The sequence below is a fragment of the Nerophis lumbriciformis genome, linkage group LG29, assembly GCF_033978685.3.
Source record: "Nerophis lumbriciformis linkage group LG29, RoL_Nlum_v2.1, whole genome shotgun sequence".
NCBI classification, from domain to species: domain Eukaryota; kingdom Metazoa; phylum Chordata; class Actinopteri; order Syngnathiformes; family Syngnathidae; genus Nerophis; species Nerophis lumbriciformis.
In genome coordinates, this window is record NC_084576.2 from 28,759,138 (window position 1) to 28,775,000 (window position 15,863).

A 15,863-nucleotide genomic window follows, 5' to 3' on the forward strand; every position below is an offset into this window, starting at 1 on the left:
AGTGTGTGTATAGTAAACACGTCTCCTTAAAGTAAATATCAAATGCATCCACTTCCATGGGGTTGTTCCCGAATCCTTCCTTTGTGCTAAATGTTGTTGAAACTAGTCTTTTTCAACCTTTTTGGGGACTTTGAAAAAATCTGGAGGCTCACCAAGAGGAGAAAACATTTAAATTATGTTAGATCCACTATGGACTGGACTCTACACTATTATGTTAGATCCACTATGGACTGGACTCTCACACTATTATGTTAGATCCACTATGGACTGGACTCTACACTATTATGTTAGATCCACTATGGACTGGACTCTCACTATTATGTTAGATCCACTATGGACTGGACTCTCACTATTATGTTAGATCCACTATGGACTGGACTCCCACACTATTATGTTAGATCCACTATGGACTGGACTCTCACTATTATGTTAGATCCACTATGGACTGGACTCTCACTATTATGTTAGATCCACTATGGACTGGACTCTCACTATTATGTTAGATCCACTATAGACTGGACTCTCACTATAATGTTAGATCCACTATGGACTGGACTCTCACTATTATGTTAGATCCACTATGGACTGGACTCTCACAATATTATTCTAGATCCACTATGGACTGGACTCTCACACTATTATGTTAGATCCACTATGGACTGGACTCTCACACTATTATGTTAGATCCACTATGGACTGGACTCTCACTATTATGTTAGATCCACTATGGACTGGACTCCCACAATATTATTCTAGATCCACTATGGACTGGACTCTCACTATAATGTTAGATCCACTATGGACTGGACTCTCACTATTATGTTAGATCCACTATGGACTAGACTTTCACTATTATGTTAGATCCACTATGGACTGGACTCTCACACTATTATGTTAGATCCACTATGGACTGGCCTCTCACACTATTATGTTAGATCCACTATGGACTGGACTCTACACTATTATGTTAGATCCACTATGGACTGGACTCTCACTATTATGTTAGATCCACTATGGACTGGACTCTACACTATTATGTTAGATCCACTATGGACTGGACTCTCACTATTATGTTAAATCCACTATGGACTGGACTCTCACTATTATGTTGGATCCACTATGGACTGGACTCTCACTATTATGTTAGATCCACTATGGACTGGACTCTCACTATTATGTTAGATCCACTATGGACTGGACTTTCACTATTATGTTAGATCCACTATGGACTGGACTCTACACTATTATGTTAGATCTACTATGGACTGGACTCTCACACTATTATGCTAGATCCACTATGGACTGGACTCTCACTATATTATGTTAGATCCACTATGGACTGGACTCTCACTATTATGTTAGATCCACTATGGACTGGACTCTCACTATTATGTTAGATCCACTATGGACTGGACTCTCACACGATTATGTTAGATCCACTATGGACTGGACTCTCACTATTATGTTAGATCCACTATAGACTGGACTCTCACTATTATGTTAGATCCACTATGGACTGGACTCTCACTATTATGTTAGATCCACTATGGACTGGACTCTCACACTATTATGTTAGATCCACTATGGACTGGACTCACACGATTATGTTAGATCCACTATGGACTGGACTCTCATACTATTATGTTAGATCCACTATGGACTGGACTCTCACTATTATGTTAGATCCACTATGGACTGGACTCTCACTATTATGTTAGATCCACTATGGACTGGACTCTCACAATATTATGCTAGAGCCACTATGAACTGGACTCTCACTATTATGTTAGATCCACTATGGACTGGACTCTCACACTATTATGTTAGATCCACTATGGACTGGACTCTCCCACTATTATGTTAGATCCACTATGGACTGGACTCTCACTATTATGTTAGATCCACTATGGACTGGACTCTCACTATTATGTTAGATCCACTATGGACTGGACTCTACACTATTATGTTAGATCCACTATGGACTGGACTCTCACTATAATGTTAGATCCACTATGGACTGGACTCTCATTATTATGTTAGATCCACTATGGACTGGACTCTCACTATTATGTTAGATCCACTATGGACTGGACTCTCACTATTATGTTAGATCCACTATGGACTGGACTCTCACACTATTATGTTAGATCCACTATGGACTAGACTCTCACTATTATGTTAGATCCACTATGGACTGGACTCTCATTATTATGTTAGATCCACTATGGACTGGACTCTCACTATTATGTTAGATCCACTATGGACTGGACTCTCACTATTATGTTAGATCCACTATGGACTGGACTCTCACACTATAATGTTAGATCCACTATGGACTAGACTCTCACTATTATGTTAGATCCACTATGGACTGGACTCTCACTATTATGTTAGATCCACTATGGACTGGACTCTCACAATATTATGCTAGATCCACTATGGACTGGACTCTCACTATTATGTTAGATCCACTATGGACTGGACTCGCACAATATGTTAAATCCACTATGGACTGGACTATCACATTATTATGTTAGATCCACCATGGACTGGACTCTCACAATATTATGTTAGATCCACTATGGACTAGACTCTCACAATATTATGTTAGATCCACTATGGACTGGACTCTCACACTATTATGTTAGATCCACTATGTACTGGACTCTCACTATTATGTTAGATCCACTATGGAATGGACTCTCACTATTATGTTAGATCCACTATGGACTGGACTCTACACTATTATGTTAGATCCACTATGGACTGGACTCTCACTATTATGTTAGATCCACTATGGACTGGACTCTCACTATTATGTTAGATCCACTATGGACTGGACTCTCACTATTATGTTAGATCCACTATGGACTGGACTCTCACACTATTATGTTAAATCCACTATGGACTGGACTCTCACTATTATGTTAGATCCACTATGGACTGGACTCTACACTATTATGTTAGATCCACTATGGACTGGACTCTACACTATTATGTTAGATCCACTATGGACTGGACTCTCACTATTATGTTAGATCCACTATGGACTGGACTTTCACTATTATGTTAGATCCACTATGGACTGGACTCTCACACTATTATGTTAGATCCACTATGGACTGGACTCTCACACTATTATGTTAGATCCACTATGGACTGGACTCTACACTATTATGTTAGATCCACTATGGACTGGACTCTACACTATTATGTTAGATCCACTATGGACTAGACTCTCACTATTATGTTAGATCCACTATGGACTGGACTCTCACTATTATGTTAGATCCACTATGGACTGGACTCTCACAATATTATGCTGGATCCACTATGGACTGGACTCTTACACTATTATGTTAGATCCACTATGGACTAGACTCTCACAATATTATGTTTGATCCACTATGGACTGGACTCTCACTATTATGTTAGATCCACTATGGACTGGACTCTCACTATTATGTTAGATCCACTATGGACTGGACTCTCACTATTATGTTAGATCCACTATGGACTGGACTCTCACTATTATGTTAGATCCACTATGGACTGGACTCTACACTATTATGTTAGATCCACTATGGACTGAACTCTCACTATTATGTTAGATCCACTATGGACTGGACTCTCACACTATTATGTTAGATCCACTATGGACTGGACTCACACGATTATGTTGGATCCACTATGGACTGGACTCTCACTATTATGTTAGATCCACTATGGACTGGACTCACACGATTATGTTAGATCCACTATGGACTGGACTCTCACACTATTATGTTAGATCCACTATGGACTGGACTCTCACACTATTATGTTAGGTCCACTATGGACTAGACTCTCACAATATTATGCTAGATCCACTATGGACTAGAGACTCTCACACTATTATGTTAGATCCCCTATGGACTGGACTCTCACACTATTATGTTAGACCCACTATGGACTGGACTCCCACACTATTATGTTAGATCCACTATGGACTGGACTCTCACAATATTATTCTAGATCCACTATGGACTGGACTCTCACTATTATGTTAGATCCACTATGGACGGGACTCTCACTATTATGTTAGATCCACCATGGACTGGACTCTCACAATAGTATGCTAGATCCACTATGGACTGGACTCTCACTGTTATGTTAGATCCACTATGGACTGGACTCTCACACTATTATGTTCGGTCCACTATGGACTAGACTCTCACAATATTATGTTCGGTCCACTATGGACTAGACTCTCACAATATTATGTTAGATCCACTATGGACTGGACTCTACACTATTATGTTAGATCCACTATGGACTAGACTCTCACTATTATGTTAGATCCACTATGGACTGGACTCTCACTATTATGTTAGATCCACTATGGACTGGACTCTCACAATATTATGCTGGATCCACTATGGACTGGACTCTTACACTATTATGTTAGATCCACTATGGACTAGACTCTCACAATATTATGTTTGATCCACTATGGACTGGACTCTCACTATTATGTTAGATCCACTATGGACTGGACTCTCACTATTATGTTAGATCCACTATGGACTGGACTCTCACTATTATGTTAGATCCACTATGGACTGGACTCTCACTATTATGTTAGATCCACTATGGACTGGACTCTACACTATTATGTTAGATCCACTATGGACTGAACTCTCACTATTATGTTAGATCCACTATGGACTGGACTCTCACACTATTATGTTAGATCCACTATGGACTGGACTCACACGATTATGTTGGATCCACTATGGACTGGACTCTCACTATTATGTTAGATCCACTATGGACTGGACTCACACGATTATGTTAGATCCACTATGGACTGGACTCTCACACTATTATGTTAGATCCACTATGGACTGGACTCTCACACTATTATGTTAGGTCCACTATGGACTAGACTCTCACAATATTATGCTAGATCCACTATGGACTAGAGACTCTCACACTATTATGTTAGATCCCCTATGGACTGGACTCTCACACTATTATGTTAGACCCACTATGGACTGGACTCCCACACTATTATGTTAGATCCACTATGGACTGGACTCTCACAATATTATTCTAGATCCACTATGGACTGGACTCTCACTATTATGTTAGATCCACTATGGACGGGACTCTCACTATTATGTTAGATCCACCATGGACTGGACTCTCACAATAGTATGCTAGATCCACTATGGACTGGACTCTCACTGTTATGTTAGATCCACTATGGACTGGACTCTCACACTATTATGTTCGGTCCACTATGGACTAGACTCTCACAATATTATGTTCGGTCCACTATGGACTAGACTCTCACAATATTATGTTAGATCCACTATGGACTGGACTCTCACTATTATGTTAGATCCACTATGGACTGGACTCTCACTATTATGTTTGATCCACTATGGACTGGACTCTCACACTATTATGTTAGATCCACTATGGACTGGACTCTCACACTATTATGTTAGATCCACTATGGACTGGACTCTCACTATTATGTTAAATCCACTATGGACTGGACTCTCACTATTATGTTAGATCCACTATGGACTGAACTCTACACTATTATGTTAGATCCACTATGGACTGAACTCTCACTATTATGTTAGATCCACTATGGACTGGACTCTCACACTATTATGTTAGATCCACTATGGACTGGACTCACACGATTATGTTGGATCCACTATGGACTGGACTCTCACTATTATGTTAGATCCACTATGGACTGGACTCACACGATTATGTTAGATCCACTATGGACTGGACTCTCACACTATTATGTTAGATCCACTATGGACTGGACTCTCATTATTATGTTAGATCCACTATGGACTGGACTCTCACTATTATGTTAGATCCACTATGGACTGGACTCTCACTATTATGTTAGATCCACTATGGACTGGACTCTCACACTATAATGTTAGATCCACTATGGACTAGACTCTCACTATTATGTTAGATCCACTATGGACTGGACTCTCACTATTATGTTAGATCCACTATGGACTGGACTCTCACAATATTATGCTAGATCCACTATGGACTGGACTCTCACTATTATGTTAGATCCACTATGGACTGGACTCGCACAATATGTTAAATCCACTATGGACTGGACTATCACATTATTATGTTAGATCCACCATGGACTGGACTCTCACAATATTATGTTAGATCCACTATGGACTAGACTCTCACAATATTATGTTAGATCCACTATGGACTGGACTCTCACACTATTATGTTAGATCCACTATGTACTGGACTCTCACTATTATGTTAGATCCACTATGGAATGGACTCTCACTATTATGTTAGATCCACTATGGACTGGACTCTACACTATTATGTTAGATCCACTATGGACTGGACTCTCACTATTATGTTAGATCCACTATGGACTGGACTCTCACTATTATGTTAGATCCACTATGGACTGGACTCTCACTATTATGTTAGATCCACTATGGACTGGACTCTCACACTATTATGTTAAATCCACTATGGACTGGACTCTCACTATTATGTTAGATCCACTATGGACTGGACTCTACACTATTATGTTAGATCCACTATGGACTGGACTCTACACTATTATGTTAGATCCACTATGGACTGGACTCTCACTATTATGTTAGATCCACTATGGACTGGACTTTCACTATTATGTTAGATCCACTATGGACTGGACTCTCACACTATTATGTTAGATCCACTATGGACTGGACTCTCACACTATTATGTTAGATCCACTATGGACTGGACTCTACACTATTATGTTAGATCCACTATGGACTGGACTCTACACTATTATGTTAGATCCACTATGGACTAGACTCTCACTATTATGTTAGATCCACTATGGACTGGACTCTCACTATTATGTTAGATCCACTATGGACTGGACTCTCACAATATTATGCTGGATCCACTATGGACTGGACTCTTACACTATTATGTTAGATCCACTATGGACTAGACTCTCACAATATTATGTTTGATCCACTATGGACTGGACTCTCACTATTATGTTAGATCCACTATGGACTGGACTCTCACTATTATGTTAGATCCACTATGGACTGGACTCTCACTATTATGTTAGATCCACTATGGACTGGACTCTCACTATTATGTTAGATCCACTATGGACTGGACTCTACACTATTATGTTAGATCCACTATGGACTGAACTCTCACTATTATGTTAGATCCACTATGGACTGGACTCTCACACTATTATGTTAGATCCACTATGGACTGGACTCACACGATTATGTTGGATCCACTATGGACTGGACTCTCACTATTATGTTAGATCCACTATGGACTGGACTCACACGATTATGTTAGATCCACTATGGACTGGACTCTCACACTATTATGTTAGATCCACTATGGACTGGACTCTCACACTATTATGTTAGGTCCACTATGGACTAGACTCTCACAATATTATGCTAGATCCACTATGGACTAGAGACTCTCACACTATTATGTTAGATCCCCTATGGACTGGACTCTCACACTATTATGTTAGACCCACTATGGACTGGACTCCCACACTATTATGTTAGATCCACTATGGACTGGACTCTCACAATATTATTCTAGATCCACTATGGACTGGACTCTCACTATTATGTTAGATCCACTATGGACGGGACTCTCACTATTATGTTAGATCCACCATGGACTGGACTCTCACAATAGTATGCTAGATCCACTATGGACTGGACTCTCACTGTTATGTTAGATCCACTATGGACTGGACTCTCACACTATTATGTTCGGTCCACTATGGACTAGACTCTCACAATATTATGTTCGGTCCACTATGGACTAGACTCTCACAATATTATGTTAGATCCACTATGGACTGGACTCTACACTATTATGTTAGATCCACTATGGACTAGACTCTCACTATTATGTTAGATCCACTATGGACTGGACTCTCACTATTATGTTAGATCCACTATGGACTGGACTCTCACAATATTATGCTGGATCCACTATGGACTGGACTCTTACACTATTATGTTAGATCCACTATGGACTAGACTCTCACAATATTATGTTTGATCCACTATGGACTGGACTCTCACTATTATGTTAGATCCACTATGGACTGGACTCTCACTATTATGTTAGATCCACTATGGACTGGACTCTCACTATTATGTTAGATCCACTATGGACTGGACTCTCACTATTATGTTAGATCCACTATGGACTGGACTCTACACTATTATGTTAGATCCACTATGGACTGAACTCTCACTATTATGTTAGATCCACTATGGACTGGACTCTCACACTATTATGTTAGATCCACTATGGACTGGACTCACACGATTATGTTGGATCCACTATGGACTGGACTCTCACTATTATGTTAGATCCACTATGGACTGGACTCACACGATTATGTTAGATCCACTATGGACTGGACTCTCACACTATTATGTTAGATCCACTATGGACTGGACTCTCACACTATTATGTTAGGTCCACTATGGACTAGACTCTCACAATATTATGCTAGATCCACTATGGACTAGAGACTCTCACACTATTATGTTAGATCCCCTATGGACTGGACTCTCACACTATTATGTTAGACCCACTATGGACTGGACTCCCACACTATTATGTTAGATCCACTATGGACTGGACTCTCACAATATTATTCTAGATCCACTATGGACTGGACTCTCACTATTATGTTAGATCCACTATGGACGGGACTCTCACTATTATGTTAGATCCACCATGGACTGGACTCTCACAATAGTATGCTAGATCCACTATGGACTGGACTCTCACTGTTATGTTAGATCCACTATGGACTGGACTCTCACACTATTATGTTCGGTCCACTATGGACTAGACTCTCACAATATTATGTTCGGTCCACTATGGACTAGACTCTCACAATATTATGTTAGATCCACTATGGACTGGACTCTCACTATTATGTTAGATCCACTATGGACTGGACTCTCACTATTATGTTTGATCCACTATGGACTGGACTCTCACACTATTATGTTAGATCCACTATGGACTGGACTCTCACACTATTATGTTAGATCCACTATGGACTGGACTCTCACTATTATGTTAAATCCACTATGGACTGGACTCTCACTATTATGTTAGATCCACTATGGACTGAACTCTACACTATTATGTTAGATCCACTATGGACTGAACTCTCACTATTATGTTAGATCCACTATGGACTGGACTCTCACACTATTATGTTAGATCCACTATGGACTGGACTCACACGATTATGTTGGATCCACTATGGACTGGACTCTCACTATTATGTTAGATCCACTATGGACTGGACTCACACGATTATGTTAGATCCACTATGGACTGGACTCTCACACTATTATGTTAGATCCACTATGGACTGGACTCTCACACTATTATGTTAGGTCCACTATGGACTAGACTCTCACAATATTATGCTAGATCCACTATGGACTAGAGACTCTCACACTATTATGTTAGATCCCCTATGGACTGGACTCTCACACTATTATGTTAGACCCACTATGGACTGGACTCCCACACTATTATGTTAGATCCACTATGGACTGGACTCTCACAATATTATTCTAGATCCACTATGGACTGGACTCTCACTATTATGTTAGATCCACTATGGACTGGACTCTCAGAATATTATTCTAGATCCACTATCGACTGGACTCTCACAATATTATGTTAGATCCACTATGGACGGGACTCTCACTATTATGTTAGATCCACCATGGACTGGACTCTCACAATAGTATGCTAGATCCACTATGGACTGGACTCTCACTGTTATGTTAGATCCACTATGGACTGGACTCTCACACTATTATGTTCGGTCCACTATGGACTAGACTCTCACAATATTATGTTCGGTCCACTATGGACTAGACTCTCACAATATTATGTTAGATCCACTATGGACTGGACTCTCACTATTATGTTAGATCCACTATGGACTGGACTCTCACTATTATGTTTGATCCACTATGGACTGGACTCTCACTATTATGTTAGATCCACTATGGACTGGACTCTACACTATTATGTTAGATCCACTATGGACTGAACTCTCACTATTATGTTAGATCCACTATGGACTGGACTCTCACACTATTATGTTAGATCCACTATGGACTGGACTCACACGATTATGTTGGATCCACTATGGACTGGACTCTCACTATTATGTTAGATCCACTATGGACTGGACTCACACGATTATGTTAGATCCACTATGGACTGGACTCTCACACTATTATGTTAGATCCACTATGGACTGGACTCTCACACTATTATGTTAGGTCCACTATGGACTAGACTCTCACAATATTATGCTAGATCCACTATGGACTAGAGACTCTCACACTATTATGTTAGATCCCCTATGGACTGGACTCTCACACTATTATGTTAGACCCACTATGGACTGGACTCCCACACTATTATGTTAGATCCACTATGGACTGGACTCTCACAATATTATTCTAGATCCACTATGGACTGGACTCTCACTATTATGTTAGATCCACTATGGACGGGACTCTCACTATTATGTTAGATCCACCATGGACTGGACTCTCACAATAGTATGCTAGATCCACTATGGACTGGACTCTCACTGTTATGTTAGATCCACTATGGACTGGACTCTCACACTATTATGTTCGGTCCACTATGGACTAGACTCTCACAATATTATGTTCGGTCCACTATGGACTAGACTCTCACAATATTATGTTAGATCCACTATGGACTGGACTCTCACTATTATGTTAGATCCACTATGGACTGGACTCTCACTATTATGTTTGATCCACTATGGACTGGACTCTCACACTATTATGTTAGATCCACTATGGACTGGACTCTCACACTATTATGTTAGATCCACTATGGACTGGACTCTCACTATTATGTTAAATCCACTATGGACTGGACTCTCACTATTATGTTAGATCCACTATGGACTGAACTCTACACTATTATGTTAGATCCACTATGGACTGAACTCTCACTATTATGTTAGATCCACTATGGACTGGACTCTCACACTATTATGTTAGATCCACTATGGACTGGACTCACACGATTATGTTGGATCCACTATGGACTGGACTCTCACTATTATGTTAGATCCACTATGGACTGGACTCACACGATTATGTTAGATCCACTATGGACTGGACTCTCACACTATTATGTTAGATCCACTATGGACTGGACTCTCACACTATTATGTTAGGTCCACTATGGACTAGACTCTCACAATATTATGCTAGATCCACTATGGACTAGAGACTCTCACACTATTATGTTAGATCCCCTATGGACTGGACTCTCACACTATTATGTTAGACCCACTATGGACTGTACTCCCACACTATTATGTTAGATCCACTATGGACTGGACTCTCACAATATTATTCTAGATCCACTATGGACTGGACTCTCACTATTATGTTAGATCCACTATGGACTGGACTCTCAGAATATTATTCTAGATCCACTATCGACTGGACTCTCACAATATTATGTTAGATCCACTATGGACGGGACTCTCACTATTATGTTAGATCCACCATGGACTGGACTCTCACAATAGTATGCTAGATCCACTATGGACTGGACTCTCACTGTTATGTTAGATCCACTATGGACTGGACTCTCACACTATTATGTTCGGTCCACTATGGACTAGACTCTCACAATATTATGTTCGGTCCACTATGGACTAGACTCTCACAATATTATGTTAGATCCACTATGGACTGGACTCTCACTATTATGTTAGATCCACTATGGACTGGACTCTCACTATTATGTTTGATCCACTATGGACTGGACTCTCACACTATTATGTTAGATCCACTATGGACTGGACTCTCACACTATTATGTTAGATCCACTATGCACTGGACTCTCACAATATTATTCTAGATCCACTATGGACTGGACTCTCACACTATTATGTTAGATCCACTATGGACTGGACTCTCACACTATTATGTTAGATCCACTATGCACTGGACTCTCACAATATTATTCTAGATCCACTATGGACTGGACTCTCACACTATTATGTTAGATCCACTATGGACTGGACTCCCACACTATTATGTTAGATCCACTATGGACTGGACTCTCACTATTATGTTAGATCCACTATAGACTGGACTCTCACAATATTATTCTAGATCCACTATGGACTGGACTCCCACACTATTATGTTAGATCCACTATGGACTAGACTCTCACTATTATGTTAGATCCACTATGGACTGGACTCTCACTATTATGTTAGATCCACTATGGACTGGACTCTCACAATATTATGCTGGATCCACTATGGACTGGACTCTCACTATTATGTTAGATCCACTATGGACTGGACTCACATGATTATGTTAGATCCACTATGGACTGGACTCTTACACTATTATGTTAGATCCACTATGGACTAGACTCTCACAATATTATGTTTGATCCACTATGGACTGGACTCTCACTATTATGTTAGATCCACTATGGACTGGACTCTCACTATTATGTTAGATCCACTATGGACTGGACTCTCACTATTATGTTAGATCCACTATGGACTGGACTCTCACTATTATGTTAGATCCACTATGGACTGGACTCTACACTATTATGTTAGATCCACTATGGACTGAACTCTCACTATTATGTTAGATCCACTATGGACTGGACTCTCACACTATTATGTTAGATCCACTATGGACTGGACTCACACGATTATGTTGGATCCACTATGGACTGGACTCTCACTATTATGTTAGATCCACTATGGACTGGACTCACACGATTATGTTAGATCCACTATGGACTGGACTCTCACACTATTATGTTAGATCCACTATGGACTGGACTCTCACACTATTATGTTAGGTCCACTATGGACTAGACTCTCACAATATTATGCTAGATCCACTATGGACTAGAGACTCTCACACTATTATGTTAGATCCCCTATGGACTGGACTCTCACACTATTATGTTAGACCCACTATGGACTGGACTCCCACACTATTATGTTAGATCCACTATGGACTGGACTCTCACAATATTATTCTAGATCCACTATGGACTGGACTCTCACTATTATGTTAGATCCACTATGGACTGGACTCTCAGAATATTATTCTAGATCCACTATCGACTGGACTCTCACAATATTATGTTAGATCCACTATGGACGGGACTCTCACTATTATGTTAGATCCACCATGGACGGGACTCTCACAATAGTATGCTAGATCCACTATGGACTGGACTCTCACTGTTATGTTAGATCCACTATGGACTGGACTCTCACACTATTATGTTCGGTCCACTATGGACTAGACTCTCACAATATTATGTTCGGTCCACTATGGACTAGACTCTCACAATATTATGTTAGATCCACTATGGACTGGACTCTCACTATTATGTTAGATCCACTATGGACTGGACTCTCACTATTATGTTTGATCCACTATGGACTGGACTCTCACACTATTATGTTAGATCCACTATGGACTGGACTCTCACACTATTATGTTAGATCCACTATGGACTGGACTCTCACTATTATGTTAAATCCACTATGGACTGGACTCTCACTATTATGTTAGATCCACTATGGACTGGACTCTCACACTATTATGTTAGATCCACTATGGACTGGACTCACACGATTATGTTGGATCCACTATGGACTGGACTCTCACTATTATGTTAGATCCACTATGGACTGGACTCACACGATTATGTTAGATCCACTATGGACTGGACTCTCACACTATTATGTTAGATCCACTATGGACTGGACTCTCACACTATTATGTTAGGTCCACTATGGACTAGACTCTCACAATATTATGCTAGATCCACTATGGACTAGAGACTCTCACACTATTATGTTAGATCCCCTATGGACTGGACTCTCACACTATTATGTTAGACCCACTATGGACTGGACTCCCACACTATTATGTTAGATCCACTATGGACTGGACTCTCACAATATTATTCTAGATCCACTATGGACTGGACTCTCACTATTATGTTAGATCCACTATGGACTGGACTCTCAGAATATTATTCTAGATCCACTATCGACTGGACTCTCACAATATTATGTTAGATCCACTATGGACGGGACTCTCACTATTATGTTAGATCCACCATGGACTGGACTCTCACAATAGTATGCTAGATCCACTATGGACTGGACTCTCACTGTTATGTTAGATCCACTATGGACTGGACTCTCACACTATTATGTTCGGTCCACTATGGACTAGACTCTCACAATATTATGTTCGGTCCACTATGGACTAGACTCTCACAATATTATGTTAGATCCACTATGGACTGGACTCTCACTATTATGTTAGATCCACTATGGACTGGACTCTCACTATTATGTTTGATCCACTATGGACTGGACTCTCACACTATTATGTTAGATCCACTATGGACTGGACTCTCACACTATTATGTTAGATCCACTATGCACTGGACTCTCACAATATTATTCTAGATCCACTATGGACTGGACTCTCACACTATTATGTTAGATCCACTATGGACTGGACTCCCACACTATTATGTTAGATCCACTATGGACTGGACTCTCACTATTATGTTAGATCCACTATAGACTGGACTCTCACAATATTATTCTAGATCCACTATGGACTGGACTCTCACACTATTATGTTAGATCCACTATGGACTGGACTCTCACTATTATGTTAGATCCACTATGGACTGGACTCTCACTATTATGTTAGATTCACTATGGACTGGACTCTCACATTATTATGTTAGATCCACTATGGACTGGACTCTCACTATTATGTTAGATCCACTATGGACTAGACTCTCACATTATTATGCTAGATCCACTATGGACTAGAGACTCTCACAATATTATGCTAGATCCACTATGGACTAGAGACTCTCACAATATTATGCTAGATCCACTATGGACTAGAGACTCTCACAATATCATGCTAGATCCGTGGCGGAGATGTTTATAAAATAATCTTGCCTTCCTTCATACTTCCTCCAAACGAGCTGTTTTGTATTTGCCCAATTTGTGACGTCGTTCCCAGTTGTGATTTCAGCGGATATGTCCATATATGGTCGAGGTTTAACTGAAGAGTGCGCCATCGTCGTCCAACAATGTAGTCGATAAGCTCCTTCTTTTTCCTCTATCCTCATGTTGGGGGGCAGACTGGCTCGTACATGCACATGCATCCTCCACTGTTGCCATTTCTCATACAAAGTAGCGTATAGTTCTAACTCATATGGAAGACTTAGACTTAAACTTAGACATAGACAAAGTTTATGCTTTGTTTTTCAAAAAAATTTTAGACTTAAGCGCTAAAACTACAACAATCTCTGCAACATTTTGAGCAAAGAACCACCATGACGTGTAATGTAGACCACAAGGAAGTGTTATAAATGTAGAAAGAAAACATAAACGACTCCTTTGAAGACAGCAAAAGTCCATTCCACACGGTTAATACTAAACAGGCCAGTGTTTTCTTACCATACTTTTCTGTTCAAGTCATTTCACTTGATCCAGCCTTTTCAAACAAATAATAAAAGATGATATCGCATTAGGTCAATATCAGTATTGCCCAATATCTAAGGCTGCAACATCGGTGTCGTATCGGAAATGAAAAAGTTGTATTGGGATACCTCTAGTAATTATAGCCACCTAATACCACCTGTACTGGAAATGTAGGTTTTATTTG

General features: G+C 40.1%; 1 long non-coding RNA gene across 1 annotated transcript in view; it reads left to right on the forward strand.

Annotated features, from left to right (window-relative positions):
- The window catches only part of LOC133571989 (uncharacterized), a 163,499-nt gene that overhangs the window by 74,065 nt on the left and 73,571 nt on the right, over positions 1–15,863 (forward strand). The gene's annotated exons all lie outside the window — the stretch shown is intronic.